The 27,866-nt window shown below is 39.2% G+C and overlaps 1 protein-coding gene across 6 annotated transcripts in view; it reads right to left on the bottom strand.

Annotated features, from left to right (window-relative positions):
* Positions 1-27,866, bottom strand: part of IPCEF1 (interaction protein for cytohesin exchange factors 1) — a 205,224-nt gene that overhangs the window by 120,122 nt on the left and 57,236 nt on the right. For 2 of the 6 annotated variants that reach the window (XM_032650833.1, XM_032650838.1), the window contains exon 4: positions 15,268-15,365. The exons of the other annotated variants lie outside the window; for them this stretch is intronic. The gene's annotated coding sequence lies outside the window, so the exon portion shown is untranslated. The remainder of the gene's footprint in view (positions 1-15,267; positions 15,366-27,866) is intronic. 6 annotated transcript variants of the gene reach the window in all.

Here is a 27,866-nt window from a genome sequence, read left to right as displayed (position 1 = left end):
AGAGGAGGAAGTTAGTAAATAGGTATTTCCAAATTCAAACCCAGACTCCAGAGCCTGCTCTCTTAACCACCACAATATTATCCTGGCTCCCTCAAAGTCTCCCACTAACTCCTAATGGCCTTCGTATTGTACCATGATGCTCTGGACAGGTCTCCCTGGTTTGACAATGGCAATGTCAAAAAGGCAGAGGCCAAGACCCAGTCTTCTTTATGCCCCATGTTCTAGCCCAGTAAGGCACACAGCTTAGACTGTACCCTCAGGCAACTTTATTTTTTCAGTGGAAACCTAAACCCCTTCACTCAGCCAGTTTTCTAGTAGTAAAACAAGCACAGAATTGACAGGAGATGATGGAAGACAAAGGGAAAAATTCACCTCTAATTCTTCTCCTAAGCATTGGGATAGGTAGACAATATACTTCTTCAGTCACTGATATTAAGCCTTCTTTGGAACTCGAGGAATATTTCCCTTGTACATATTGTACCTCTTTACCACTTGACTATCTCTTAAATGCATCCATTCTGTCTATACCCATTGCTACCACCCTAGCAATTGGACCACTTTTGGACCACTGCAGGAACATCCTAGCTGATGGCCTGGCTTTCCTTCTTGCCCAGAGTCATGTTTTTTCAATGCACATCTAACTATTCATCTCTTTCCTTACACTTCTACAACAGCTGTTGAGTCTTGAGATAAAAACCAAAATTATGAAAGGAAGGCTTTGTACTACCAGGCCTTTGCTTCCTTCTTCAACCCCAACTTGGATCATTCCCATGTCTCTTTCTTTCCATCTCCCTGACTCACTAGATATGTTTTAAATTCCTTAAACATGTTTCTACCAATCTCAGAACCTTTGTGCATGCTCTTCAACAGTCACCAGCCAAGATGACTTACACCATCTAATCTTTCAACACTCAGACCAAATATCATTTAGTCAAGAAAGCTTTCCATGATCCTTATTAGAGATCAGTCTCCTTTTGTTTGCTCTCATAGTACCTTATCTTTTACTTATAGAAGGTCTCATAGTTGTACAGAATTATTAATTTTGCAATTAGTTCTTTAACATCTGACCTCCCACTATAGTATAACTTGTCTAAGGGCAGGCACTCTGTCTTACCTTTTCTATCTGTTTACTGCTGTATCCACAGTCATTGTATACCAGGTGATTAAATAGACATTTGTTGAGCAAATGAATTAAAAATACAAAAAATGAAAGTACTAAACTATAGATGAGTTTCCATAAAGAAAACCTATGAATTACAAATGTTTTCATTTAGTGAAATAGTACTGTCATGAATATCCCATGAGAAATCTTCCCAATCTGCAGAATATGGAAATGAAACTCTGTTAATTGATGTCAAACCTCCCAAATCAAAGAGCAAGAGGGTAGAAATAACATGCAATCACTGGTGCAAGGAAGCATAGGTGAGGGGACCTAGGAATGAATGTACCTTTGTGAAGGCTATGGGAGTGTTTACTTAATGATTTTGGAGTTTTGGTTCTTTGTTCCCTGAGGTAGTTGACATATATAAAATCTAAAATTTTGCCAAAATGATTCAATGATAAATAATATGTAGCTCCAAGATTTGATAAAAATAGTTATAAAGCACACCATAAAAGTAACTCATGAAAAATAATAATAATGCTGGCAAAAGTGCTTCAGAAGTAATAATTTTTCCATTTTCCCAAACTTTCTGAGAATGTCAGTTTGAGCAAGGTGCCCATGAGTAAAAGAGTTAAAGGAAGAAGTAGTAGTTATCTGATATGTCTTGATAAAGAATTTTTGTATAGTTCCCAGGAATTAAAAACATATAAGAGCCTAACGACAGGGTAACAAATAACATTGTAAATCAAGTTCTTTGCTTTCAACAAAATTGAAGAAAAATCTACTTTAAGTCTCTTAATCATTAAAAGTAGTTGTTGTGGGTTTCCCTGGTGGCGCAGTGGTTGAGAGTCCACCTGCCAATGCAGGGGACACGGGTTCGTACCCTGGTCTGGGAGGATCCCACATGCCGCAGAGCGGCTGGGCCCATGAGCCATGGCCACTGAGCCTGCGTGTCCGGAGCCTGTGCTCCGCAACAGGAGAGGCCACAACAGTGAGAGGCCTGCGTATCGAAAAAAAAAAAAAAAAGTAGTTGTTGTGATAAATCACCATAATATTTGGCATATCCTTGGAAGGAGTCCAAAAAGTGCTCCATTCCCATCTATTTATTTATGTGAAAAATAGTTTTAAGTGCTCAGCATACATAAAAAACAATACTAGGATTAAAATTGGTTCTGAACTCTCATTCTAGAAGTAAATAATATTCATGGGTATGTTACATAAATAGAAGGAAAGCTTCATCTATGTCATTAAACAATGCATTTTCAATAAAATATATTTACCTCTTGGGCTTCTGGGAAGATGGCGGAAGAGTAAGACACGGAGATCACCTTCCTCCCCACAGATACACCAGAAATACATCTACACGTGGAACAACTCCTACAGAACACCTACTGAACGCTGGCAGAAGACTTCAGACCTCCCAAAAGTCAAGAAACCCCCCACGTACCTGGGTAGGGCAAAAGAAAAAGGAATAAACAGAGACAAAAGGATAGGGACGGTACCCGCATCAGTGGGTGGGAGCTGTGAAGGAGGAAAGGTTTCCACACACTAGGAAGTCCCTTCGCGGGCGGAGACTGCGGATGGCGGAGGGGGGAAGAAGCTTCGGAGCCGCAGAGGAGAACACAACAGGGGTGCGGGGGGCAAAGCAGAGAGAGTCCCGCACAGAGGATCAGGGCCGACCTGCACTCACCAGGCCGAGAGGCATGTCTGCTCACCCGCCGGGGCGGGCGGGGCCTGGAGCTGAGGCTCGGGCTTCGGTCGGAGCGCCAGGAGAGGACTGGGGTTGGCAGCGTGAACACAGCCTGCAGGGGGTCGGTGCACCACGGCTAGCTGGGAGGGAGTTCGGGGAAAAGTCTGGAGCTGCCGAAGAGGCAAGAGACTTTTTCTTCCCTCTTTGTTTCCTGACGCACGAGGAGAGGGGATTAAGAGCGCTGCTTAAAGGAGCTCCAGAGACGAGCGCGAGCAGCGGCTAAAAGCGCGAACCCCAGAGACGGACCTAAGACGCTAAGGCTGTTGCTGCCGCCACCAAGAAGCCTGTGTGCGAGCACAGGTCACTGTCCACACCGCCCCTCCCGGGGAGCCTGTGCAGCCCGCCACTGCCAGGGTCCCGGGATCCAGGGACAACTCCCCCAGAAGAACGCACGGCGCACCTCAGGCTGGTGCAATGTGACGCTGGCTTCTGCCGCCTCAGGCCCACCCCGCACTCTGTGCCCCTCCCTCCCCCCAACCTGAGTGAGCCAAAGCCCGCGAATCAGCGGCTCCTTTAACCTCGTCCTGTCTGAGCGAAGAACAGACGCCCTCCGGCGACCTACACGCAGAGGCAGGGACAAATCCAAAGCTGAACCCCAGGAGCTGTGAGAACAAAGAAGAGAAAGGGAAATCTCTCCCAGCAGCCTCAGAAGCAGCGGATTAAAGCTCCACAATCAACTTGATGTACCCTGCATCTGTGGAATACATGAATAGACAACCAATCATCCCAAATTGAGGAGGTGGACTTTGAGAGGAAGATTTATGATTTTTTCCCCCTTTTCCTCTTTTTGTGAGTGTGTATGTGTATGCTTCTGTGTGAGATTTTGTCTGTATAGCTTTGCTTCCACCATTTGTCCTAGGGTTCTATCTGTCCATTTTTTGTTTTTTTTAATTTTTTTTCTTAATAATTATTTTTTATTTTAATAACTTTATTTTTATTTTATTTTATCTTTTTTCTTTCTTTCTTTTTTCTTTCCCTCCTTCCCTCCTTTAGACAACGAATCATCCCAAATTGAGGAGGTGGACTTTGAGAGCAAGATGTATGATTTTTTTCCCCTTTTCCTCTTTTTGTGAGTGTGTATGGGTATGCTTCTGTGTGAGATTTCGTCTGCATAGCTTTGCTTCCACCATTGGTCCTAGGGTTCTATCCGTCCGTTTTTTGTTGTTGTTGTTGTTTTGGTTTTTTTTATTTTATTTTCTCTTAACAATTTTTTTTATTTTAATAACTTTATTATATTTTATCTTATTTTATTTTACTTTATCTTCTTTCTTTCTTTTTTCCTTCCTTCCGCCCCCCCCCCCTTTCTTTCTTTCTACTTCTACTAATTTTTTTCTTTCTACTTTTTCTCCCTTTTATTCTGAGCCGTGTGGATGAAAGGCTCTTGGTGCTGCAGCCAGGAGTCAGCGCTGTGCCTCTGAGGTGGGAGAGCCAACTTCAGGACACTGGTCCACAAGAGACCTCCCAGCTCCACATAATATCAAATGGTGAAAATCTCCCAGAGATCTCCATCTCAACACCAGCACCCAGCTTCACTCAACGACCAGCAAGCTACAGTGCTGGACATTCTATGCCAAACAACTAGCAGGACAGGAACACAACCCCACCCATTAGCAGAGAGGCTGCCTAAAATCATAATAAGTCCACAGACACCCCAAAACACACCACCAGACGTGGACCTGCCCACCAGAAAGACAAGACCCAGCCTCATCCACCAGAACACAGGCACTAGTCCCCTCCACCAGGACGCCTACACAGCCCACTGAACCAACCTTAGCCACTGGGGACAGACACCAAAAACAACGGGAACTACAAACCTGCAGCCTGCAAAAAGGAGACCCCAAACACAGTAAGATAAGCAAAATGAGAAGACAGAAAAACCCACAGCAGATGAAGGAGCAAGATAAAAACCCACCAGACCTAACAAATGAAGAGGAAATAGGCAGTCTACCTGAAAAAGAATTCAGAATAATGATAGTAAAGATGATCCAAAATCTTGGAAATAGAATAGACAAAATGCAAGAAACATTTAACAAGGACCTAGAAGAGCTAAAGATGAAACAAACAACGATGAACAACACAATAAATGAAATTAAAAATACTCTAGATGGGATCAATAGCAGAATAACTGAGGCAGGAGAACGGATGAGTGACCTGGAGGATAAAATAGTGGAAATAACTACTGCAGAGCAGAGTAAAGAAAAAAGAATGAAAAGAACTGAGGATAGTCTCAGAGACCTCTGGGACAACATGAAACACACCAACATTCGAATTATAGGGGTTCCAGAAGAAGAAGAGAAAAAGAAAGGGACTGAGAAAATATTTGAAGAGATTATAGTTGAAAACTTCCCTAATATGGGAAAGGAAATAGTTAATCAAGTCCAGGAAGCACAGACAGTCACATACAGGATAAATCCAAGGAGAAATACGCCAAGACACATATTAATCAAACTGTCAAAAATTAAAAACAAAGAAAACATATTAAAAGCAGGAAGGGAAAAACAACAAATAACACACAAAGGAATCCCCATAAGGCTAACAGCTGATCTTTCAGCAGAAACTCTGCAAGTCAGAAGAGACTGGCAGGACATATTTAAAGTGATGAAGGAGAAAAACCTGCAACCAAGATTACTCTACCCAGCAAGGATCTCATTCAGATTTGATGGAGAAATTAAAACCTTTACAGACAAGCAAAAGCTGAGAAAGTTCAGCACCACCAAACCAGCTTTACAACAACTGCTAAGGGAAGGAAAAGACCTACAATAACGAACCCAAAACAATTAAGAAAATGGGAATAGGAACATACATATTGATAATTACCTTAAATGTAAATGGACTAAATGCTCCCACCAAAAGACACAGATTGGCTGAATGGATACAAAGACAAGACCTGTATATTTTCTGTCTACAAGAGACCCACTTCAGACCTAGAGACACATACAGACTGAAAGTAAGGGGATGGAAAAAGATATTTCATGCAAATGGAAACCAAAAGAAAGCTGGAGTAGCAATTCTCATATCAGAAAAAATAGACTTTAAAATAAAGACTATTAGAAGAGACAAACTGATTCACTTTGTTATAAAGCAGAAATTAACACACCATTGTAAAGCAATTATACCCCAATAAAGATGTTAAAAAAAAAAAAGAAGAGACAAAGAAGGACACTACATAATGATCAAGGAATCAATCCAAAAAGAAGATATAACAATTGTAAATATTTATGCATCCAACATAGGAGCACCTCAATACATAAGGCAAATACTAACAGCCATAAAAGGGGAAATCGACAGTAACACATTCGTAGTAGGGGACTTTAACACCCCACTTTCACCAATGGACAGATCATCCAAAATGAAAATAAATAAGGAAACACAGGCTTTAAATGATACATTAAACAAGATGGACTTAATTGATATTTATAGGACATTCCATCCAAAAACAACAGAATACACATTTTTCTCAAGTGCTCATGGAACATTCTCCAGGATAGATCATATCTTGGGTCACAAATCAAGCCTTGGTAAATTTAAGAAAATTGAAATTGTATCAAGTATCTTTTCTGACCACAATGCTATGAGACTAGATATCAATTACAAGAAAAGATCTGTAAAAAATACAAACACATGGAGGCTAAACAATACACTACTTAACAATGAAGTGATCACTGAAGGAATCAAAGAGGAAATAAAAAAAATACCTAGAAACAAATGACAATGGAGACAGGATGACCCAAAATCTATGGGATGCAGCAAAAGCAGTTCTAACAGGGAAGTTTATAGCAATACAATCCTACCTTAAGAAACAGGAAACGTCTCGAATAAACAACCTAAACTTGCACCTAAAGCAATTAGAGAAAGAAAAACAAAAATACCCCAAAGGTAGCAGAAGGAAAGAAATCATAAAAATCAGATCAGAAATAAATGAAAAAGAAATGAAGGAAATGATAGCAAAGATCAGTAAAACTAAAAGCTGGTTCTTTGAGAAGATAAACCAAATTGATAAACCATTAGCCAGACTCATCAAGAAAAAAAGGGAGAAGACTCCAATCAATAGAATTAGAAATGAAAAAGGAGAAGTAACAACTGACACTGCAGAAATACAAAAGATCATGAGAGATTACTACAAGCAACTCTATGCCAATAAAATGGACAGCCTGGAAGAAATGGACAAATTCTTAGAAATGCACAACATGCCAAACCTGAATCAGGAAGAAGTAGAAAATATGAACAGACCAATCACAAGCACTGAAATTGAAACTGTGATTTAAAATATTCCAACAAACAAAAGCCCAGGACCAGATGGCTTCACAGGCGAATTCTATCAAACATTTAGAGAAGAGCTAACACCTGTCCTTCTCAAACTCTTCCAAAATATAGCAGAGGGAGGAACACTCCCAAACTCATTCTATGAGGCCACCATCACCCTGATACCAAAACCAGACAAGGATGTCACAAAGAAAGAAGACTATATGGGCTTCCCTGGTGGCGCAGTTGTTGAGAGTCCGCCTGCCTATGCAGGGGACGCGGGTTCCTGCTCCCGTCCGGGAAGATCCCACATGCCGCGGAGCAGCTGGGCCTGTGAGCCATGGCCGCTGAGCCTGCGGGTCCGGAGCCTGTGCTCCGCAACGTGAGAGGCCACAACAGTGAGAGGCCCGCATACCACAAAAAAAAAAAAGAAGAAAAAGAAAACTATAGGCCAATATCACTGATGAACATAGATGCAAAAATCCTCAACAAAATACTAGCAAACAGAATCCAACATCACATGAAACGGATCATACATCATGATCAAGTGGGGTTTATTCCAGGAATGCAAGGATTCTTCAATATATGCAAATCAATCAACGTGATACACCATATTAACAAATTGAAGGAGAAAAACCATATGATCATCTCAATAGATGCAGAGAAAGCTTTTGACAAAATTCAACACCCATTTATGATCAAAACCTTGCAGAAAGTAGGCATAGAGGGAACTTTCCTCAACATAATAAAGGCCATATATGACAGACCCACAGCAAACATCGTCCTCAATGGTGAAAAACTGAAAGCATTTCCACTAAGATCAGGAACAAGATAAGGTTGCTCACTCTCACCACTATTATTCAACATAGTTTTGGAAATTTTAGCCACAGAAATCAGAGAAGAAAAGGAAATAAAAGGAATCCAAATCGGAAAAGAAGAAGTAAAGCTGTCACTGTTTGCAGATGACATGATACTATACATAGAGGATCCTAAAGATGCTACCAGAAAACTACTAGAGCTAATCAATGAATTTGGTAAAGTAGCAGGATACAAAATTAATGCACAGAAATCTCTGGCATTCCTATACACTAATGATGACAAATCTGAAAGTGAAATCAAGAAAACACTCCCATTTACCATTGCAACAAAAAGAATAAAATATCTAGGAATAAACCTACCTAAGGAGACAAAAGATCTGTATGCAGAAAATTATAATACACTGATGAAAGAAATTAAAGATGATACAAATAGATGGAGAGATATACCATGTTCTTGGATTGGAAGAATCAACATTGTGAAAATGACTCTACTACCCAAAGCGATCTACAGATTCAATGCAATCCCTATCAAACTACCACTGGCAATTTTTACAGAACTGGAACAAAAAATTTCACAATTTGTATGGAAACACAAAAGACCCCGAATAGCCAAAGCAATCTTGAGAACGAAAAACGGAGCTGGAGGGAGCCTGACTTCAGACTATACTACAAAACTACAGTAATCAAGACAGTATGGTACTGGCACAAAAACAGAAATATAGATCAATGGAACAGTATAGAAAGCCCAGAGATAAACCCACACACATATGGTCACATTATCTTTGATAAAGGAGGCAGGAATGTACAGTGGAGAAAGGACAGCCTCTTCAATAAGTGGTGCTGGGAAAACTGGACAGCTACATATAAAAGTATGAGATTAGATCACTCCCTAACACCATACATAAAAATAAGCTCAAAATGTATTAAAGACCTAAATGTAAGGCCAGACACTATCAAACTCTCAGAGGAAAACATAGGCAGAACTCTCTATGACACAAATCACAGCAAGATCCTTTTTGACCCACCTCCTAGGGAAATGGAAATAAAAACAAAAATAAACAAATGGGACCTAATGAAACTTCGAAGTTTTTGCACAGCAAAGGAAACCATAAACAAAACCAAAAGACAACCCTCAGAATGGGAGAAAATATTTGCAAATGAAGCAAATGACAAAGGATTAATCTCCAAAATTTATAAGCAGCTCATGCAGCTCAATAACAAAAAAACAAACAACCCCATCCAAAAATGGGCAGAAGACCTAAATAGACATTTCTCCAAAGAAGATATACAGACTGCCAACAAACACATGAAATAATAGTCAACATCATTAATCATTAGAGAAATGAAAATCAAAACTACAATGAGATATCATCTCACACCAGTCAGAATGGCCATCATCAAAAAATCTAGAAACAATAAATGCTGGAGAGGGTGTGGAGAAAAGGGAACCCTCTTGCACTGTTGGTGGGAATGTAAATTGATACAGCCACTGTGGAGAACAGTATGGAGGTTCCTTAAAAAACTACAAATAGAACTACCATATGACCCAGCAATCCCACTACTGGGCGTATACCCTGAGAAAACCAAAATTCAAAAAGAGTCAGGTACCAAAATGTTCATTGCAGGTCTATTTACAATAGCCCGGAGATGGAAACAACCTAAGTGTCCATCGACAGACGAATGGGTAAAGAAGATGTGGTACATATATACAATGGAATATTACTCAGCCATAAAAAGAAATGAAATTGAGCTATTTGTCAGGAGGTGGATAGACTAGAGTCTGTCATACAGAGTGAAGTAAGTCAGAAAGAGAAAGACAAATACCGTATGCTTACACATATATATGGAATTTAAGAAAAAAAATGTCATGAAGAACCTAGGGGTAAGACAGGAATAAAGACACAGACCTACTAGAGAATGGACTTGAGAATATGGGGAGGGGGAAGGGTAAGCTGTGACAAAGCGAGAGAGAGGCATGGACATATATACACTACCAAACCTAAGGTAGATAGCTAGTGGGAAGCAGCCACATAGCACGGGGAGATCAGCTCGGTGCTTTGTGACTGCCTGGAGGGGCGGGATATGGAGGGTGGGAGGGAGGGAGATTGAAGAGGGAAGAGATATAGGGACATATGTATATGTATAACTGATTCACTTTGTTATAAAGCAGAAACTAACACACCATTGTAAAGCAATTATACTCCAATAAAGATGTTTAAAAAAAATATCTCTTTTAGTTATCATTATCCGTCAAAATGTGTAACATTCATATTGTTTGTTATGTACCAATAAGAATTATAATAACTCATTCCAAATGAAATCATTTATGGCTTACAGAATTATGTCACCTCAAATTTTTTAAATTAATTTAATTTTAAATATATATATAGTTGAAATGTATTACAGAATTATCAATTTTTAATAATTTTATTAATTATTATTAATAAGTATCAGTAAATTTTCAAGCATAAAAATATTATATAATTGAACAAAAATCTATGGAGTACTTGAATGAGAAAATGAGCTCTGGGGGAAAAAATAAAAAAGAGCTATGTAAAATCTAAAACTTCAAATATTACTTTAAAAAAATAGCAAGACATGTCAGATTTCGGTTTATATTGCCTAAGTTATATTTAAAGAGAAATTTTACCTTTTTTGCTATGAAAATTTATAATATGCCAGAAATTACATCTTTCACATCTATTTAAACATACGATAAAAACTCTGAGTGACAATTTAAACTGTGAAGGAGCACATAGGGTTTCCATATTATTTTATGGGTACACAACCAAAAAAAAAAAGCTTTAAAACTACTGCACACACATGGATTATGGTCAAACAGATTTCACTCTGCCACTTGCTAAATGTGGAAACTTAGGAAAATCACTTAACTTCTATAAATGGTAAGAGCTTCATCTCTTAAACAGAAATAATAGTAACCAGCTGATAGGGTTTTTGTGAGAATTAAGTGAAATCTCATATGGGAAACACGTGGATGCTCAAAAAGAGGTAGCAATTACATAGAATGGGAGCAATTACCTAGAAACAGCTTTGTTATAGAAAACTATTCTTCCTAATGGACTTAGCACACAACTGAAGGGTCTGAGCCAGGGTGATAGCAGTTTTCATCAAATAAAATAGCGTTCACACTTGGAGGTGGATTAAACTCCCTAACCTACTCTCCTCTAGACATTTTTGGTACCGTATTTCAGAGTTTAAGGGAATAGTTTTCTCAGTCGTATTTGAGACAGTTACCTTCTTTAAAGAACAATTCCTTAACACACCACAACATGAGACTTATCCAAAACACTGAGGTTATTAATACTTTTTAAGTTAGTGCAATGACATAAAATGTATTTCTGATAAGCTCTGTAACTGAAAAGTAGAAACACATTTCATTACCAAATGCATAATAAAGCTAATTTCAAAGAAGAGATTTTTTCCTTAATATATACTGGTTGTTATGGACTGAATGTTTGTGTCCCTGAAAAATTCGTATGTTGAAATCTAATTCCCAGTGTGGTAGTATTTGGAGGTGGGGCCTTGGGGAGGTAAATAGGTCATGATGGCAGGGGCCCTCATAAATGAGATTAGTGCCCTTTTAAGAAGGGGTCAGAGAGCCAGCTCACTCTTTCCACCATGTGAGGATACAAGAAGAAGAGTTAGCACTCTGCAACCCAGAAGATGGCTCGTACCAGAACCTGACCGTGCTGGCACCATGATGCCAGTTCCAGACTCCAGAACTGTGAGAAATGAACTTCTGTTGTTAATAAGCCACCTAGTTTACAGTATTTTGTTATAGAGGCCCAAGATGACTAAGACACTGGTGAAGAATCAGTCCCTCTCATTTTACACAAACAAAAGTTCATTCTAGCAATTTATTTTAGAAACTGTTTGGTAAATCAGTAAGTCAGAAATATGGATTCTGGTCCTGTATCATTTTAAAACCAGAAAATAAACCAAGAATATCAATATGCAACAAAGGCACTGTTGATAAAGCAGACAGTAGATAGTATAACTGGTATTTTTTTTTAAAAACTCACTAAAGGCAGTTATAGGTTCAATTGATCCAAAAGTAACTGTCTTGATTATTCCTCAGTGAACATTATAATCTTTGGGATGATGCAGCAAAACAAGTACCATGCCTACTGTTTTAAAGATTTTTTAAAAGAATACAATTTATTGTGATTTTGAGATAATTTTCCAATTGAAAGAAACTATGAGCCTGGTTTATTCTCTTTTTCATAGAGCCTTAAGGGAAAACAACAAAACTGAACAAAAATTTTAAAAACCAACAGATTAATTCACATGCTTATCCTTTAACATTACAGTGTTAGCATTTGACAAGACATTCTCAGAACAGTGAATGGATTTATGGACAATCCATGAGGCAAACAATGTGCATTATCCTTAATCCAAAAACTAGAGCTCTTTGGAGCCAGAAGATGCAGGTCATTATAGAGGCAGAAGTCTCAATCATCGAAAAGCATGGAAAACATGTAACAACAAAGTGTAGACTTAACTAACAATGAGAACTGTCTGTAAGCATCCTCTGTTAAGTGATTGTCCATCGCAGTGATGCCACAGGAAGCAGGAGAGGAAATTCATCTTTGCTCAGATATAAAAGCAGAGGACATGAAACAATCCATCAGCTTTGCTACTTAGCAGGAAATCTCTTGTTCAGGTAGAGCAGGAGAGAAGGGAGCAAAATGCAAGATGACCTTCCTGTGAGTATGTGTGTATGGGGTGGGCTGGCCTGGGGTTGTTACTTTGTCCAGGAAATTTATGAAATGGAAATATTTATCCAAATTATTTCAAACTTTTTCCTTTTTAATTTTAGCTCTATTGTCATTCTGTTCCAATCCATCTCCTACACGCTTTAAAAGTCTCATTCTTCCTCTGTCATTTATTTTCTCTTTTTTATCTTTAACTTTTCCACTCATTTCACTGCATTTCTTTTCTGCAGTCTCTCAACTTTGAGGATAATCTGACAGATGGTTTTAAGAGCTGTGACTTTTTTAAAACAGAAACTATAATAAAATTATTTTATTTTCAACACCACTGAAATGCCGTGATCCATCATCTGAGGAGATTGGCAGGCTTCTTCCTTACTCTCCTGCATTCCCACGTAAGCTGTCAGCCCTGACAGTCAAGGTTTAGACATAAAAATCCACAAATCTAAGGGGTGGGGGGGAAAACCCCTTCTTTCAGCCAACAATGTCAATCTCTAGTCCCAAAGGATCATTTTACCAAAGTAACAAGCAGGTGGCAAACTGTAAGCGATCACCAACAATCTGCCTCTTCTACGTCCTGGAAGAACCTGCACCAAACCCAAACGGCTGCTGGACCTGCCCCTTAGGGAGGCACGAAGCTCCCTCGCATCTCTTGCGGCAGGCGTATATGCCCGTGTGCAGCCTCCAGAACCCGAAAGAGTCACAGATTATGGTCTGTGTCCCAGCATGCCCTTAGGGCTCTGGCAAGGGGGCAGGGCCCTGCCAATCCACCTCTGGACAGTAGCCAGGCACTGCCCACGTGCGCCCTGTGCCCATTGCTCCCAACCGAGGCGCTTTCCCTTCACCAGCTAGTGAGGTCGACCAGATGCCCAGAGACCACCAGAACTCATCTTTGTAGGGTTGGTTCTGTTTCCGAAATTGTCTTAAATTCCACAGCACCAGCCCAGTAAGTGATTGATCCCACCAGCCCTCCAGAATTGGGCTAGCACACTGACTTTTGGCTCTTCAAATTACTTATAAAGGTAGGGGCCCTGCAAAATATGTTTTCACACCTCCCAACACACACACACACACACACACACACACACACACACACACACACACGCCATAGTAGCAGCTTCATGCACCAATGCGAGGCACCTGCCTCCTAGACCAGTGACAGATCCAAGGCACTTCTAGGAGGCAGCCATTCTAAGATCTAAACTAGCTGTGTGCTTAGGTTGGATTTAAAAGATTTGGGGTGGAAACCCAAGGAACCTCTTCACCGGATGCTCCATCAAGTAGGGACAGGGCCACCAGGCCTGTGATGAGACCACAGGCAGCACTGGTAGCCCACAGGCAAAGCATCAGTTATTAGGGCAACAACAGTCTGTCCCATAAGCACACCCTGGTTGTCTACAATGGCAGCCCCTGAGTAACAACACCTGATTCATAAATTCACTTCACTCCAGCCTGTGTGGGGTGAGAGCAGATACGATGCACTAAGATGGACCGGACAAGAATGGCAAATGATCACCCTTACCTTTCGGCCATTTGCAGCCCTAAATTTCTCCACACGAGTTATATTCATATTTTTGCTTTCTGGAAGAGAGTATATGTTTCTGCCTGTGAACTCCAGACTGTGTTCACACTGCTCCGAGGCAGCCCTTCACTTTAACTCAGCTTTGCCAAACAACCCTCCACTGAACCCTCTTTTCACTCAAAGGAATAGGTGTACCCCGTGCAGCAGTGGCCTCTGCTACAGGACCCTTGCAGGCTAGAAGGAAGCCAGAAAAAGAACTATTACACAGCTGCCTGTTGCTTGGCCCATTGCTCTGCAGTTGGAGCAAAACTTCCCCTTTTGTCTGGCTAGCTCTTTCTTGGGAAATATCACTTTGATGGGCCTCATGATTTTGCAAAATGAGTGCCCAAGGCCCTGTCCGACAGGAGAAGTAGTGACCGTGAGGAACTAACCTGCTGTGCATCATAAGAGGAAAGGCTGCCTTTACCAAGAACAGGGAGACTTCTCCTGGAAGCTCTTACAATGATACTCGGTAGAAGTAGAGCAAATTATTTGCAGTCTTCACATCAACTCTGTAATTTTTTTCTGTTTTTTTTTTTTGGCCACACCGTGAGGCATGTATGGATCTTAGTTCCCCAGCCAGGAAGTGAACCCTCACCCCCTGCATTGGAAGCATGGAGTCTTAACCACTGGGCTGCCAGGGAAGTCCCAACTCTGTAAAGTAATATTACCTATACTTTTACAAGTAAAGAAACTGACATACAGAGCAGATAGACTAACTACTCTACACAGCTAGCAAGTCATAAAGTCAGAATTCAAGCCTTCAGACCCCAAGCTCAGGGTCCTTTGGACATTAACAGTGTTGCCTCTTATAATAATGTTGCCTTTTCAACTTCTCCTTAGAAGCATGCTTAATCTTTCCGCAAACAGTAAGTCTCATCACATTCTTAGAGAATGAATTGAGTCCCAGAATTCTCGTAGACACTGCAGGCCAGGCATACAGTAGGCACCTAATACATATCTGTTGATTCATATTGACCCTGCCTGTATTTTAGGACAAGTTAGAGAAGGTAAACAATTTGCCAAATTTGAACAATTCAGAGAAGCCTTATGTGACTCACCACAGTTGACATCTTTTACTCAAAGTGCTACATGTGGGACCACAGATCAGCCGCCACTAGGTGATTTTGAAGGATCTGATCCACCAGGAATATAGTTTCTGGAAAGAGAGACATTGGAGAGCCAAATGCAGCTTGTTTTGGAAGTGAGCACCCTTGCCAAGGCTTCATTTATAAATAATGTAGGGCTAACTTCCTGGTAGCAATCCTAAATGGGCAGGCTACCTGTATCAGGTTGCCAACAACCCTGATGCAAGTACCTGAATTCTGTGTCTGCTGACAATTCCTGGTTAATGTCTCCAAAATTATTTTAAAGCAAGAATGAGAGCTCTAGCCAAGATGCCTCTATTTATTAAAGAAGACCTGTTAAATTAAAGCCATTCTTAAATACCCCAAAACTGAGACATTTGTTGACACAGTCCACGCAAACTATTGCCTGCAGAAATAGATTAGCTTTCTCTGGAATCATAACATGTATGCAAAGAGACACCTAGTGGACAAACATGTAAGTACACTGCTTAGCTTGAGACCAAAGACTGCAAGATCATTCTGAAAGATCATTCTCACTCCTGCTTTTGATTTCAATAGAGCATTTTTAAAAACTACTAGAATCATAAAGCTGGAAATCTAAGCTTTAAAAAAGACTATTTTGTGTTTATTTCTAAAGGAAATTTTTGCTTTTTACTGTTTTTTAATTAGATTATCATACTGCATAAAGTCTTGAGAAATAACACAAAAATTAGAGTAGAATGTAATTGGCCAGCCACTTGAGTTCACCTTTCTCTGAACTCGCGTGAGCTTATTTTTTTTGTTTCCATCTCTTTATAGACTTTGTGTATGAGATTTTCCATTTGTCTTTGGGTTGTTTTATTCTTGCTTTCAATTAAGTAAAGCCAAAGACGTTTTTTCCAGCCAGCTTCCTGTGGTCCGCCCAGCTTCCTGTGACCTGCCTGCTCTCTTCATTTTGCACTCTCTCACCCACACCTCACCTACACACTGTTTTATACCCATCTTCTCACATTCAGCTTACATCTGCACCTGCCACCCTCCCACTGCCCTAGATGACTTTAACCTCAAAAGTCTGTCATCACAAGGAAACAAGGAATTATTTTTTTCCTGACACCATTTTACTGAAATTTGGCTTATGTCAAACGTTTAGAGGAGAAAGGTTTTTTTAATTAAACAGATAAGTTTAATTTCAATGGGTATGAACTCACAGACCCCAACCCATAGAATTTTAAATCTGAAAGAAACACTTGTTCTCAGGGAAGCCAGATTACATTTACAAAGTCCAGTCACTCTAAGACTGTTGGGCCAGGAAAAGCCAAGCCACGTGGAGAGTCCCAGAACAAAGTGCTAGGAAAAGGAGGACCTAAGGAACACAGACGTGTGGATGAAAAAGCGATCTTGGGGCTTCCCTGGTGGCGCAGTGGTTGAGAGTCTGCCTGCCGATGCAGGGGACACGGGTTCGTGCTCCGGTCTGGGAGGATCCCACATGCCGCGGAGCGGCTGGGCCCGTGAGCCATGGCCGCTGAGCCTGCGCATCCGGAGCCTGTGCTCTGCAACGGGAGAGGCCACAACGGTGAGAGGCCCGCGTACCGTCAGAAAAAAAAAAAAGTGATCTTGGAAGCGGATCCTTCTGTCCCAACCACTCCCGCTAAAACCACATGAATCAGAGAAGAACTGCCAAGCCAAGCTCTTCTCAAATTCTGTCCTGGGCGAAACAAAGAGGTCCTCACTACCATTTTCAGTAAGTAAGGTGGTCCTTCTTTCTTCCATCACATATTTGATGGTAATATGTTGAAACCTTTTCTTGGATATTAGGAATAAACCAAAGATGCTGAACACTGTATCAGAAGAGCTCATTAAAAATTAGTAAGCATTACAATAATTTAAAAATAAGAAATTAAGATTGTCAATATTTTCAGATGATATGATTTTACATATGAAAAAGAATCTACATGTGAATTATTTAAACTAAAAAGTGTATATAGAAGGGTTGCTAGATACCTGCCCAATATGTAAAAATCAATAACTTTTCTACATGCCAGCAACAGATAGCATGAAAATAAAATTTATAAGAAGATACGAATATAACAACATCATTAAATTCCAAATACATTAGAACGACTCTAACAAAAGACATGTAATACTTCTATGAAGAAATCTATAAAATATTATTGAAAGAAATTAAAGAAGATATAAACAAATGGAAGGATATGTCATATTCATTAATTAGAGGACTCAAGATTGCAAAGATGGAGCTTCCCTGGTGGCGCAGTGGTTAGGAATCTGCCTGTCAATGCAGGGGACACGGGTTTGAGCCCTGTTCCGGGAAGATCCCACAGGCCGTGGAGCAACTAAGCCCGTGCGCCACAACTACTGAGCCTGAGCTCTAGAGCCCACAAACCACAACTACTGAGCCCATGTGTCACAACTACTGAAGCCAACACTCCTAGAGCCCATGCTCCACAACAAGGGAGGAGCCCACGCACCACAACAGAGTAGCCCCCACTCGCCACAACTAGAGAAAGCCTGCACACAGCAACGAAGACCCAACGCAGCCAAAAAATAAAATAATAAGTAAATTTTTAAAACAAGATTGCAAAGATGACTATGGTTAGTGCTTTTTCTTTGTTGTTAATTTTATTATCCTATGGCCAAAAGGATATTATCTTACCTTTTCTTCTAGAACTTCTGTTGTTTTGCCTTTCATTTTAGATCTATAATCTACTTGCAATTGATCTTTGATTCTGGTTTCAAATAAGGGTTAATTTTCATTTTTAAAATTAATAACCAATTGTCTCAGTTTCATTTATTGAAAATACTGTCATTTCCCCATTGGTTCTAATCATAAAGGAAAAACTTGGTAAGTTGGAACCCACTAAAATTAAGAATTTCCGTTTACCAAAAGACAACAGTAGGGATTGTAAAAGCAAGTAAATGAATGAGAAAAGATATGTGCAGTACATATAACCTATACAAGGCTATATACCAGAATGCATAAAGAATTTCTATAGATCAGTCAGAAACAGACAGAAAAACCCAAGAGAAAAATGAGAAAAGACTTAAGAGCCGTTTCACAAATGAGGATATCAGTTAGCCAATATATGTATGAAAAGGTGCTTAACCTCATTACCATTCAATGAAATACAAGGTAAAACTGTAAAGAAACATCATTAAACACTGGCCAAAATCATGAAATTTTAGAAGACTGACAATAACAAGTACATTGTAGAGCCAAAGAAAACACTCAAACACTGCTGTAGAGAGCGTAAATTAGGACAACCGTTTTGGAAAACTGTTTGGCAAAAGCTGACCACATGCATAGCCTATGACCCATAAATTTTACTCTTAAGTGTACATGCATCAGATATGCACGCACATGTACACTGAAAACATGTATAATAATGTTTCTAGAAGCTTTATTAATAATAGAGAAAATGTTAAAAAAATAATCCAAATGTTTATAAACAGGAAAGTGGATAAATTGTGGATTAGTCATACAATGGAATACTACTTAGCAATAAAAAAGGGGAAACTCCGTATCTCACAGTCATATAATATTGAGAGAAAGAAACCAGACACCAAAGAATATACACTGTATAATTCTGTTTATATAAAATAATAAAACTGGCAAAACTAGACCTCAGTGTTTAGCAAAGTACACCTGGGTCATTAAATTATACAGGAATGCAAGGCAGTAATTATCACAAATGGCAGGAGAGTGGTTACCTTTAAGGGAAGGCAGGGATTATTTATTAGAAGAGGCCGAGAGGTGATTTGGGGTATCCCAACAGTATCCTATTTCTTGACTCAAGTAGTAGTTACAAGAATTTTTGCTTTGTGATAAAGCATCAAGCTATTCAAATTAGTTTTGTGCAATCTATGAATATTATATTTAATATAATATACGTTATATTTCAAAATAAAATTTATTTTAAAAAGTAAGATTTAGCAGTATGTTATCTAAAAGAAGAAAAACAGAAAACAAAAGAATATGAAATGTTAAAATTTAAAAGATGGAAACAAATATACAGGCAAACATGAACAAAAAGAAAGCTGTGATGACAATTTTAATATCTGAAAATATAAAATTCATAGTAAATATACATATATATTTATAACAAAAAATAAATCAGAAAATATAACCTTCATAGACATATAAATATATTGCCTCAAGCAACCACAACTCATAGAACTGGAAAGAGAAATAGATAACTTGACAATTACAGTTGAAGATTATAGCACACATCTCTCAGATATCAATAGCTTAAGCAGACAATAAATAAACAGAAATGTAGATGACCCAAATGACACAAATTAGTAAATTTAGACACACAGAACTCTATACTTTCTATACTTGAGAAACAGAATAAACTCTCATTTTCAGCACACATGGTATATTGTCAAAAATTGACAAAAGTACTGTATTACAAAGGAAGTCTTGATAAATTTCACAGAACCAGTTTAACACAGATTATGTTCACTGGCTGTAATGCATTAATTATAGAAATTAATAATGAAAACATAGCTTTAAATAGTCTACATGTCTGGAAACTAAATCTTGCACTACTAAAAAAATTGTATAGATAATCAACAAGGACTTGTGTATAGCACAGGGAACTCCACTTGATATTTTATAATAACCTCTGTGGGAAAAGAATCTGAAAAAGAATAGATATATGTACATGTATAACTGAACCACTTTGCTGTACACCTGAAACTAACACAACATTGTAAATCAGCTATACCCCAATATAAAATAAAAATTAAATTTTAAAAAAGAATTAAGGAAATCAAATGGGAAATATTTAAAATTTATCACCATTGAAAACACTACATATCAAAAAAGTTTTAGGAAACACAGCTAAAGCATTTTTCAAAGGAAAATTTATACTTTAAATGCATTTATCAAAAAAAGAAGGGTTGAAAAAAATAAGAGCTTAACACATGAAACGAGAAAAATAGCAAAATAACAAACCCAAGATAGAAATAGTAAAAATAAAGGCAGAAATCAATAAAATAGAAAAATATAGAGAAGATTAATAAAACACAAAGTTAATTCTTTGAACAAAAATTAACAAAGTAGAACTCCAGCAAGACTGGTAAAGTAGGAAAAACTAGATACAAAATAAAAACTTCTGAGTTATACCTCTTAACCTGCCAATTATTCAGCCTGAAACTGTTAACATCAAAAACTTTCATTTGGATGCAGGTAAATAGTTAAGAAAAAATCTAATATAGAGAGATTACCCAATTATCCATCTTGCAACCTGCTCTCCTGAAAGAAATAAAATATTCTTTGCCAAAGTCTAACATTTTTTCACACATTGATCAGTGGGAGTAAAAATCTAACTGAAAATGAAATAAATTATTCATAAAATCAGAGAAAATTATTTTCCCCATAATTTTTTCCAGGCAAAATTACTTAACATTTAAAAACTAATTATAACATATCAGACTACTGTATACATGCAAAATTCAGAATCAAACAAATTGGAAAATTACTGTCAGGTTTCAGATCTGCTGCTTTCTTCCACCTATTAATCTTAGGCCCTTTTAATACAGACCCCCATTTCTCAAAGCTCACTAGAAGAATCTTTTATTGGTTATTTATTAATTTTTGTCAGACCAGCTCCTTTTACTTCAAGGAATTGCCTCTTCCCCTCCTTGAGGCACTGTCAATCATATGGTCCCACACTCCCCCAAACAGGAGCAAGCATATGGCTTAGGTTTGCCAATCATTCATTCATTCGTCAGATGTGTATTGGCTGACAGTTTTATAGCCTGAAGATACAATATTGAACACAATAGATAAAACCTCCTGCCCTCATGGGGCCTACATTTCACGAGGATAGACAAATAATTAATAAGATAAGTAAGTAGAATAAATGGTATATTAGACTGAGATAAATGGGGAAAAATAAAATAGGGGACAGTATTATAGAGGGTTGTGATTTTTAAATGGGTAGATAGAAATGGACTTACTAAATAGCCGATATTAGGGTAAAGACCTGAAAGAGGTGAAGAAATAGCCCATGGCTATCCAAGGGTGAAGCAGCCCAGCTTTGGGCAACGGCCAACACAGTGGCCCCAGAGTGGGACTGGGAAGGTGTCTGGCATGTGTGAGGCATAACAAGGAGGCCAGCATGCCTGAGGCTGCGGGTGCAACGGAAGGAGAGTGGCAGCAGATGAGGTCAGAGGGGTCATGGGAAGTCAGATCATGCAGATCTGACTTGGTCTTGGTGGTCTTTTTTTTTTGAGTTAGGAATTAATATTAATATTAATAATTTTTATTTTAAAGTCAAGGAGAGATTTGAATTGAGAACTACGTAAATTATTTAAGGTCATACAGCTAGTAGGTGAGAGAGCCAGGTCTGAACTAAGGTCATGTAGAGTAACAAAGAGCAACTGATTCTCCTTTATTAACATCACTGATATAAATCTACCTCTCTTTCATTCTCACTGCTCCAAAGTGTAGTTCAGCCCATCATCACTCGGCCTAGACCACTTTAGTGGATCTCCCTTATCTTGGTTTGTATGTCTCCATTTCATCTTTAATACTGCTACCAGATAAATCTTTCTAAGATCTGATCATGTCAATTAAAAACGCTTCAAAGGCATCTCATTAACTATATGACGTGCTACAAATTTGTCAGTGTGGCCTTCCATAAGCTGCATCCTTCCTCTCTCTTGTATCCTCTCTTAGATCTTGGTGGTCTCTTAGGCAATGGTTGAAGACTCTAGCTTCCCTTGAATCTTTCCAGGCAAGCTTTGTAGGGTTTTGATCTGACAGACACATTAACAGCTCTGGCTCTAGCCAAAAGACTGATGGGAGCCAGGATATAAATTGAGAAACCAGTTAAGAGGCTCCCACAGTCATCCCGAGAAGATGTTAGAATGTCTTGAGCCAGAGTAGAAGCCGTAGAGGGGATAAGAAATAGATGAATCAAAGTACTTATCCTCTTTGACACAATGACCAATTCAGAAAGGAGTACATGAACCTACTCAGGCTAATCAGGAAATTCTGCCCAGACAATTAGGAAAAAGACTTGTCCTTTTTTCTGGGATTTTAGTCATGAGTGCAATGCAAACCCAGAGTTAGCAGTAGCCATCTTGGTTACCTGGTGGAGAGAATAGAGAATGAAACCAAAATAGTGGGAATCAGAGCTCAGAGAGAGAGGGAAAATAATAACCTTCCTATGCCACAAAATGCTGAATCAGACATATTTTAAAAGATGTACACTTGAATATGTCTTGTGAAATTTCAGAATTCCGAAGGTATGCAGAGAGGATAAAAAGGTATTTATCTACAAAGAAACAAGAATAAGAATGACATCAGATTTCTCATATGCAACATGGAATGTCAAAGATGTTGGAGCAATGCCTTGAAAGTTCTAAACGAAAATAAATTTTCTACATAAAATTCAATATCCAGTCAGACACACAATCCATCATGAGATTAAAATATCTTCTCAGGGAGAGACCTGAAAGATGGCGGAGGAGTAAGACGTGGAGATCACCTTCCTCCCAACAAATACATCAGAAATACATCTACACGTGGAACAACTCCTACAGAACACCTACTGAACGCTGGCAGAAGACCTCAGACTTCCCGAAATGCAAGAAACTCCCCACGTACCTGGGTAGGGCAAAAGAAAAAACAGAAACATAAGAATAGGGGCCATGGGCTTCCGTGGTGGCGCAGTGGTTGAGAGTCTGCCTGCCGATGCAGGGGACACGGGTTCGTGCCCCGGTCCGGGAAGATCCCACATGCCGCCGAGCAGCTGGGCCCATGAGTCATGGCCGCTGAGCCTGCGCGTCCGGAGCCTGTGCTCCGCAATGGGAGAAGCCCGTGTACCGCAAAAAAAAAAAAAAAAAAAAAAAAGAATAGGGACCAGACCTGCACCTCAGGGAGGGAACTGTGAAGAAGGAAAAGTTTCCACACACTAGGAAACCCCTTCACTGGCAGAGACGGGGGGTGACAGGGGGGGAAGCATCGGAGCCACAGAGGAGAACACAGCAATAGGAGTGCAGAAAACAAAGCAGAGAGATTCCTGCACAGAGGATCAGTGCCGACCAGCACTCACCAGCCTGAGAAGCTTGTCTGCTCACCAGCCAGGGCGGGTTGGGGGCTAGGAGCTGAGGTTCCAGCTTCAGAAGTCAGATCCCAGGGAGAGGACGGGGGTTGGTTGTGTGAACACAGCCTGAAGGGGGCCAGTGCACCACAGCTAGCTGAGAGGGAGTCCTGGAAAAAGTCTGGACCTGCCTAAGAGGCAAGAGACCATTGCTTCGGGATGCGCAAGGAGAGGGGATACAGAGCACCGCCTAAACGAGCTTCAGAGACGGACGTGAGCCGCGGCTATCTGTTTGGACAGCAGAGACGGGCATGAGATGCTAAGGCTGCTGCTGCAGCCGCCAAGAAGCCTGTGTGCGAGCACAGGTCACTATCCACACCTCCCTCCCGGGAGATTGTGCAGCCCGCCACTGCCAGGGGCCCGGGATCCAGGGAAAATTTCCCCAGGAAACACACGGTGCGCTTCAGGTTGGTGCAACATCACACTGGCCTCTGCTGCCACAGGTTCACCCCGCATTTGGTGCTTCTCCCTCCCCCTGCCCTGAGTGAGCCAGAGCCCCCTAATCAGCTGCTCTTTTAACCCCATCCTGTCGGAGGAGGAACAGATGCCCCCAGGCGGCCTACATGCAGAGATGGGGCCAAATCCAAAGCTGAATCCCAGGAGCTGTGCGAACAAAGAAGAGAAAGAAACTTTCAGCAGAAACTCTGCAAGCCAGCAGGGAGTGGCAGGACATATTTAAAGTGATGAAAGGGAAAAACGCACAACCAAGATTAATCTACCCAGCAAGGATCTCATTCAGATTCGACAGAGAAATTAAAACCTTTACAGAAAGCAAAAGCTAAGAGAATTCAGCACCACCAAACCAGCTCTACAATAAATGCTAAAGGAATTTCTCTAGGCAGGAAACACAAGAGAAGGAAAAGACCCACAATAACAAACCCAAAACAATTAAGAAAATGGGAATAGGAGCATACATATTGATAACTACTTTAAATGTAAATGGATTAAATGTTCCAACCAAAAGACATAGACTGGCTGAATAGATACAAAAACAAGACCCGTATGTATGCTGTCTACAAGAGACCCACTTCAGACCTAGGGACACATGCAGACTGAAAGTGAGGGGATGGAAAAAGATATTCCATGCAAATGAAAATCAAAAGAGTGTTGGAGTAGGAATTCTCATAACACACAAAATAGACTTTAAAATAAAGACTATTACAATAGACAAAGAAGGACACTACATAATGATCAAGGAATCAATCCAAGAAGAAGATATAACAATGGTAAATATTTATGCACCCAATATAGGACACCTAATACATAAGGCAAATGCTAACAGCCATAAAAAGGGAAATCGACAGTAACACACTCATAGTAGGGGACGTTAACATCCCAAATTCACCAATAGACAGATCATCCAAAATGAAAATAAATAAGGAAACACACATTTTAAATGATACATTAAACAGGAGGGACTTAATTTTAATTGATATTTATAGGACATTCCATTCAAAAAACAACAGAATACACTTTCTTCTCAAGTGCTCATGGAACATTCTCCAGGAGAGATCATATCTTGGGTCACAAATCAAGCCTTGGTAAATTTAACAAAATTAAAATCGTATCAAGTATCTTTTCTGACCACAACACTATGAGACTATACATCAATTACAGGAAAAAAATCTGTAAAAAATACAAACACATGGAGGCTAAACAATACACTACTAAATAGCCAAGAGATCACTGAAGAAATCAGAAAATACTTAGAAACAAATGACAATGAAAACACGATGACCCAAAACTTATGTGATGCAGTAAAAGCAGTTCTAAGAAGGATGTTTATAGCAATACAAGCCTACCTCAAGAAACAAGAAACACCTCAAATAAACAACCTAACCTTACACCTAAAGCAATTAGAGAAAGGAGAACAAAGAAACCCCAAAGTTAGCAGAAGGAAAGAAATCATAAAGATCAGATCAGAAATAAATGAAAAAGAAATGAAAGAAACGATAGCAAAGATCAATAAAACTAAAAGCATGTTCTCTGAGAAGATAAACAAAATTGATAAATCATTAGCCAGACTCATCAAGAAAAAAACGGAGAAGACTCAAATCAATAGAATTAGAAATGAAAAAGGAGAAGTAATAAGTGACACTGCAGAAATACAAAGGATCATAAGAGATTACTACAATCAATTATGTGCCAATAAAATGGACAACCTGGAAGAAATGGACAAATTCTTAGAAAAGCACAACCTTCCAAGACTGAACCAGGAAGAAATAGAAAATATGAACAGACCAATCACAAGCACTGAAATTGAGACTGTGATTTAAAATCTTCCAGCAAACAAAAGCCCGAGACCAGATGGCTTCACAGGCAAATTCTATCAAACATTTAAAGAAGAGCTAACACTTACCCTTCTCAAACTCTTCCAAAATATAGCAGAGGAGGGACACTCCCAAACTCATTCTACGAGGCCACCATCACCCTGATACCAAAACCAGACAAAGATGTCACAAAAAAAGAAAACTACAGGCTAATATCACTGATGAACATAGATGCAAAAGTCCTCAACAAAATACTAGCAAACAGAATCCAAAAGCACATTAAAAGGGTCATACGCCATGATCAAGGGGGTTTATCCCAGGAACACAAGGATTCTTCAATATACGCAAATCAGTCAATGTGATAAACCATATTAACAAATTGAAGGAGAAAAACCATATGATCATCTCAATAGATGCAGAAAAAGCTTTCAACAAAATTCAACACCCATTTATGATAAAAAATCCTCCAGAAAGTAGGCATAGAGCAAACTTTTCTCAACATAATAAAGGCCATATATGACAAACCCACAGCCAACATCATCCTCAATGGTGAAAAACTGAAACCATTTCCACTAAGATCAGGAAAAGACAAGGTTTCCGACTCTCACCACTATTACTCAACATTGTTTTGGAAGTTTTAGCCACAGCAATCAGAGAAGTAAAAGAAATAAAAGGAATCCAAATCAGAAAAGAAGTAAAGCTGTCACTGTTTGCAGATGACATGATACTATACATAGAGAATCCTAAAGATGCTACGAGAAAACTACTAGAGCTAATCAATGAATTTGGTAAAGTAGCAGGATACAAAATTAATGCACAGAAATCTCTTGCATTCCTATGCAGTAATGATGAAAAATCTGAAAGAGAAATTAATGAAACACTCCCATTTACCATTGCAACAAAAAGAATAAAATACCTAGGAATAAACTTACCTAAGGAGACAAAAGACAAAAGTTTTCGGTATGCAGAAAACCATAAGACACTGATGAAAAGAATTAAAGATGATACAAACAGATGGAGAGATATACCACGTTCTTGGACTGGAAGAATCAACATTGTCAAAACGACTATACTACCCTAAGCAATCTACAGATTCAATGCAATCCCTATCAAACTACCAAAGGCATTTTTCACAGAATTAGAACAAAAGATTGCTCAATTTGTATGGAAACACAAATTTTCTTTCTTGAGAAAGAAAATCGGAGCTGGAGGAATCAGGCTCTTAGATTTCAGACTATACTACAAAGCTACAGTAATCAAGACAGTATGGTACTGGCACAAAAACAGAAATGTAGATCAATGGAACAGGATAGACAGCCCAGAGATAAACCCACACACATATGGTCACCTTATTTTTGATAAAGGAGGCAAGAATATACAATGGAGAAAAGATAGCCTCTTCAATAAGTGGTGCTTTGAAAACTGGACAGCTACATGTAAAAGAGTGAAATTAGAACACTCCCTAACACCATACACAAAAATAAACCAAAAATGGATTAAAGACCTAAATGTAAGGCCAGACACTATAAAACTCTTAGAGGAAAACATAGGCAGAACACTCTATGACATAAATCACAGCAAGATCCTTTTTGACCCACCTCCTAGAGTAATGGAAATAAAAACAAAAATAAACAAATGGGACCTAATGAAACTTAAAAGCTTTTGCACAGCAAGGGAAACTGTAACAAGACGAAAAGACAACCCTCAGAATGGGAGAAAACATTTGCAAATGAAGCAACTGACAAAGGATTCATCTCCAAAGTTTACAAGCAGCCCATGCAGCTCAATATCAAAAAAAAAAAAAAAAAAAAAAATCAAAAAATGGGCAGAAGACCTAAACAGACATTTCTCCAAAGAAGATATACAGATTGCCAACAAACACATGAAAGGATGCTCAACATCACTAATCATTAGAGAAATGCAAACCAAAACTACAATGAGTTATCACCGCACACCAGTCAAAATGGCCTTCATCAAAACATCTACAAACAATAAATATTATAAAGGGTATGGAGAAAAGGGAACCCTCTTGCCTTGTTTGTGGGAATGTAAATTGATACAGCCACTATGGAGAACCATAAGCAGGTTCCTTAAAAAACTAAAAATCGAACTACCATACGACCCCGCAATCCCACTACTGGGTAGATACCTTGAGAAAACCATAATTCAAAAAGAGTCAGGCTTCCCTGGT

The sequence above is a fragment of the Phocoena sinus genome, chromosome 12 (genome assembly GCF_008692025.1).
Source record: "Phocoena sinus isolate mPhoSin1 chromosome 12, mPhoSin1.pri, whole genome shotgun sequence".
Classification (NCBI taxonomy): Eukaryota; Metazoa; Chordata; class Mammalia; order Artiodactyla; family Phocoenidae; genus Phocoena; species Phocoena sinus.
This window is presented reverse-complemented; position numbering and strand designations above follow the sequence as displayed.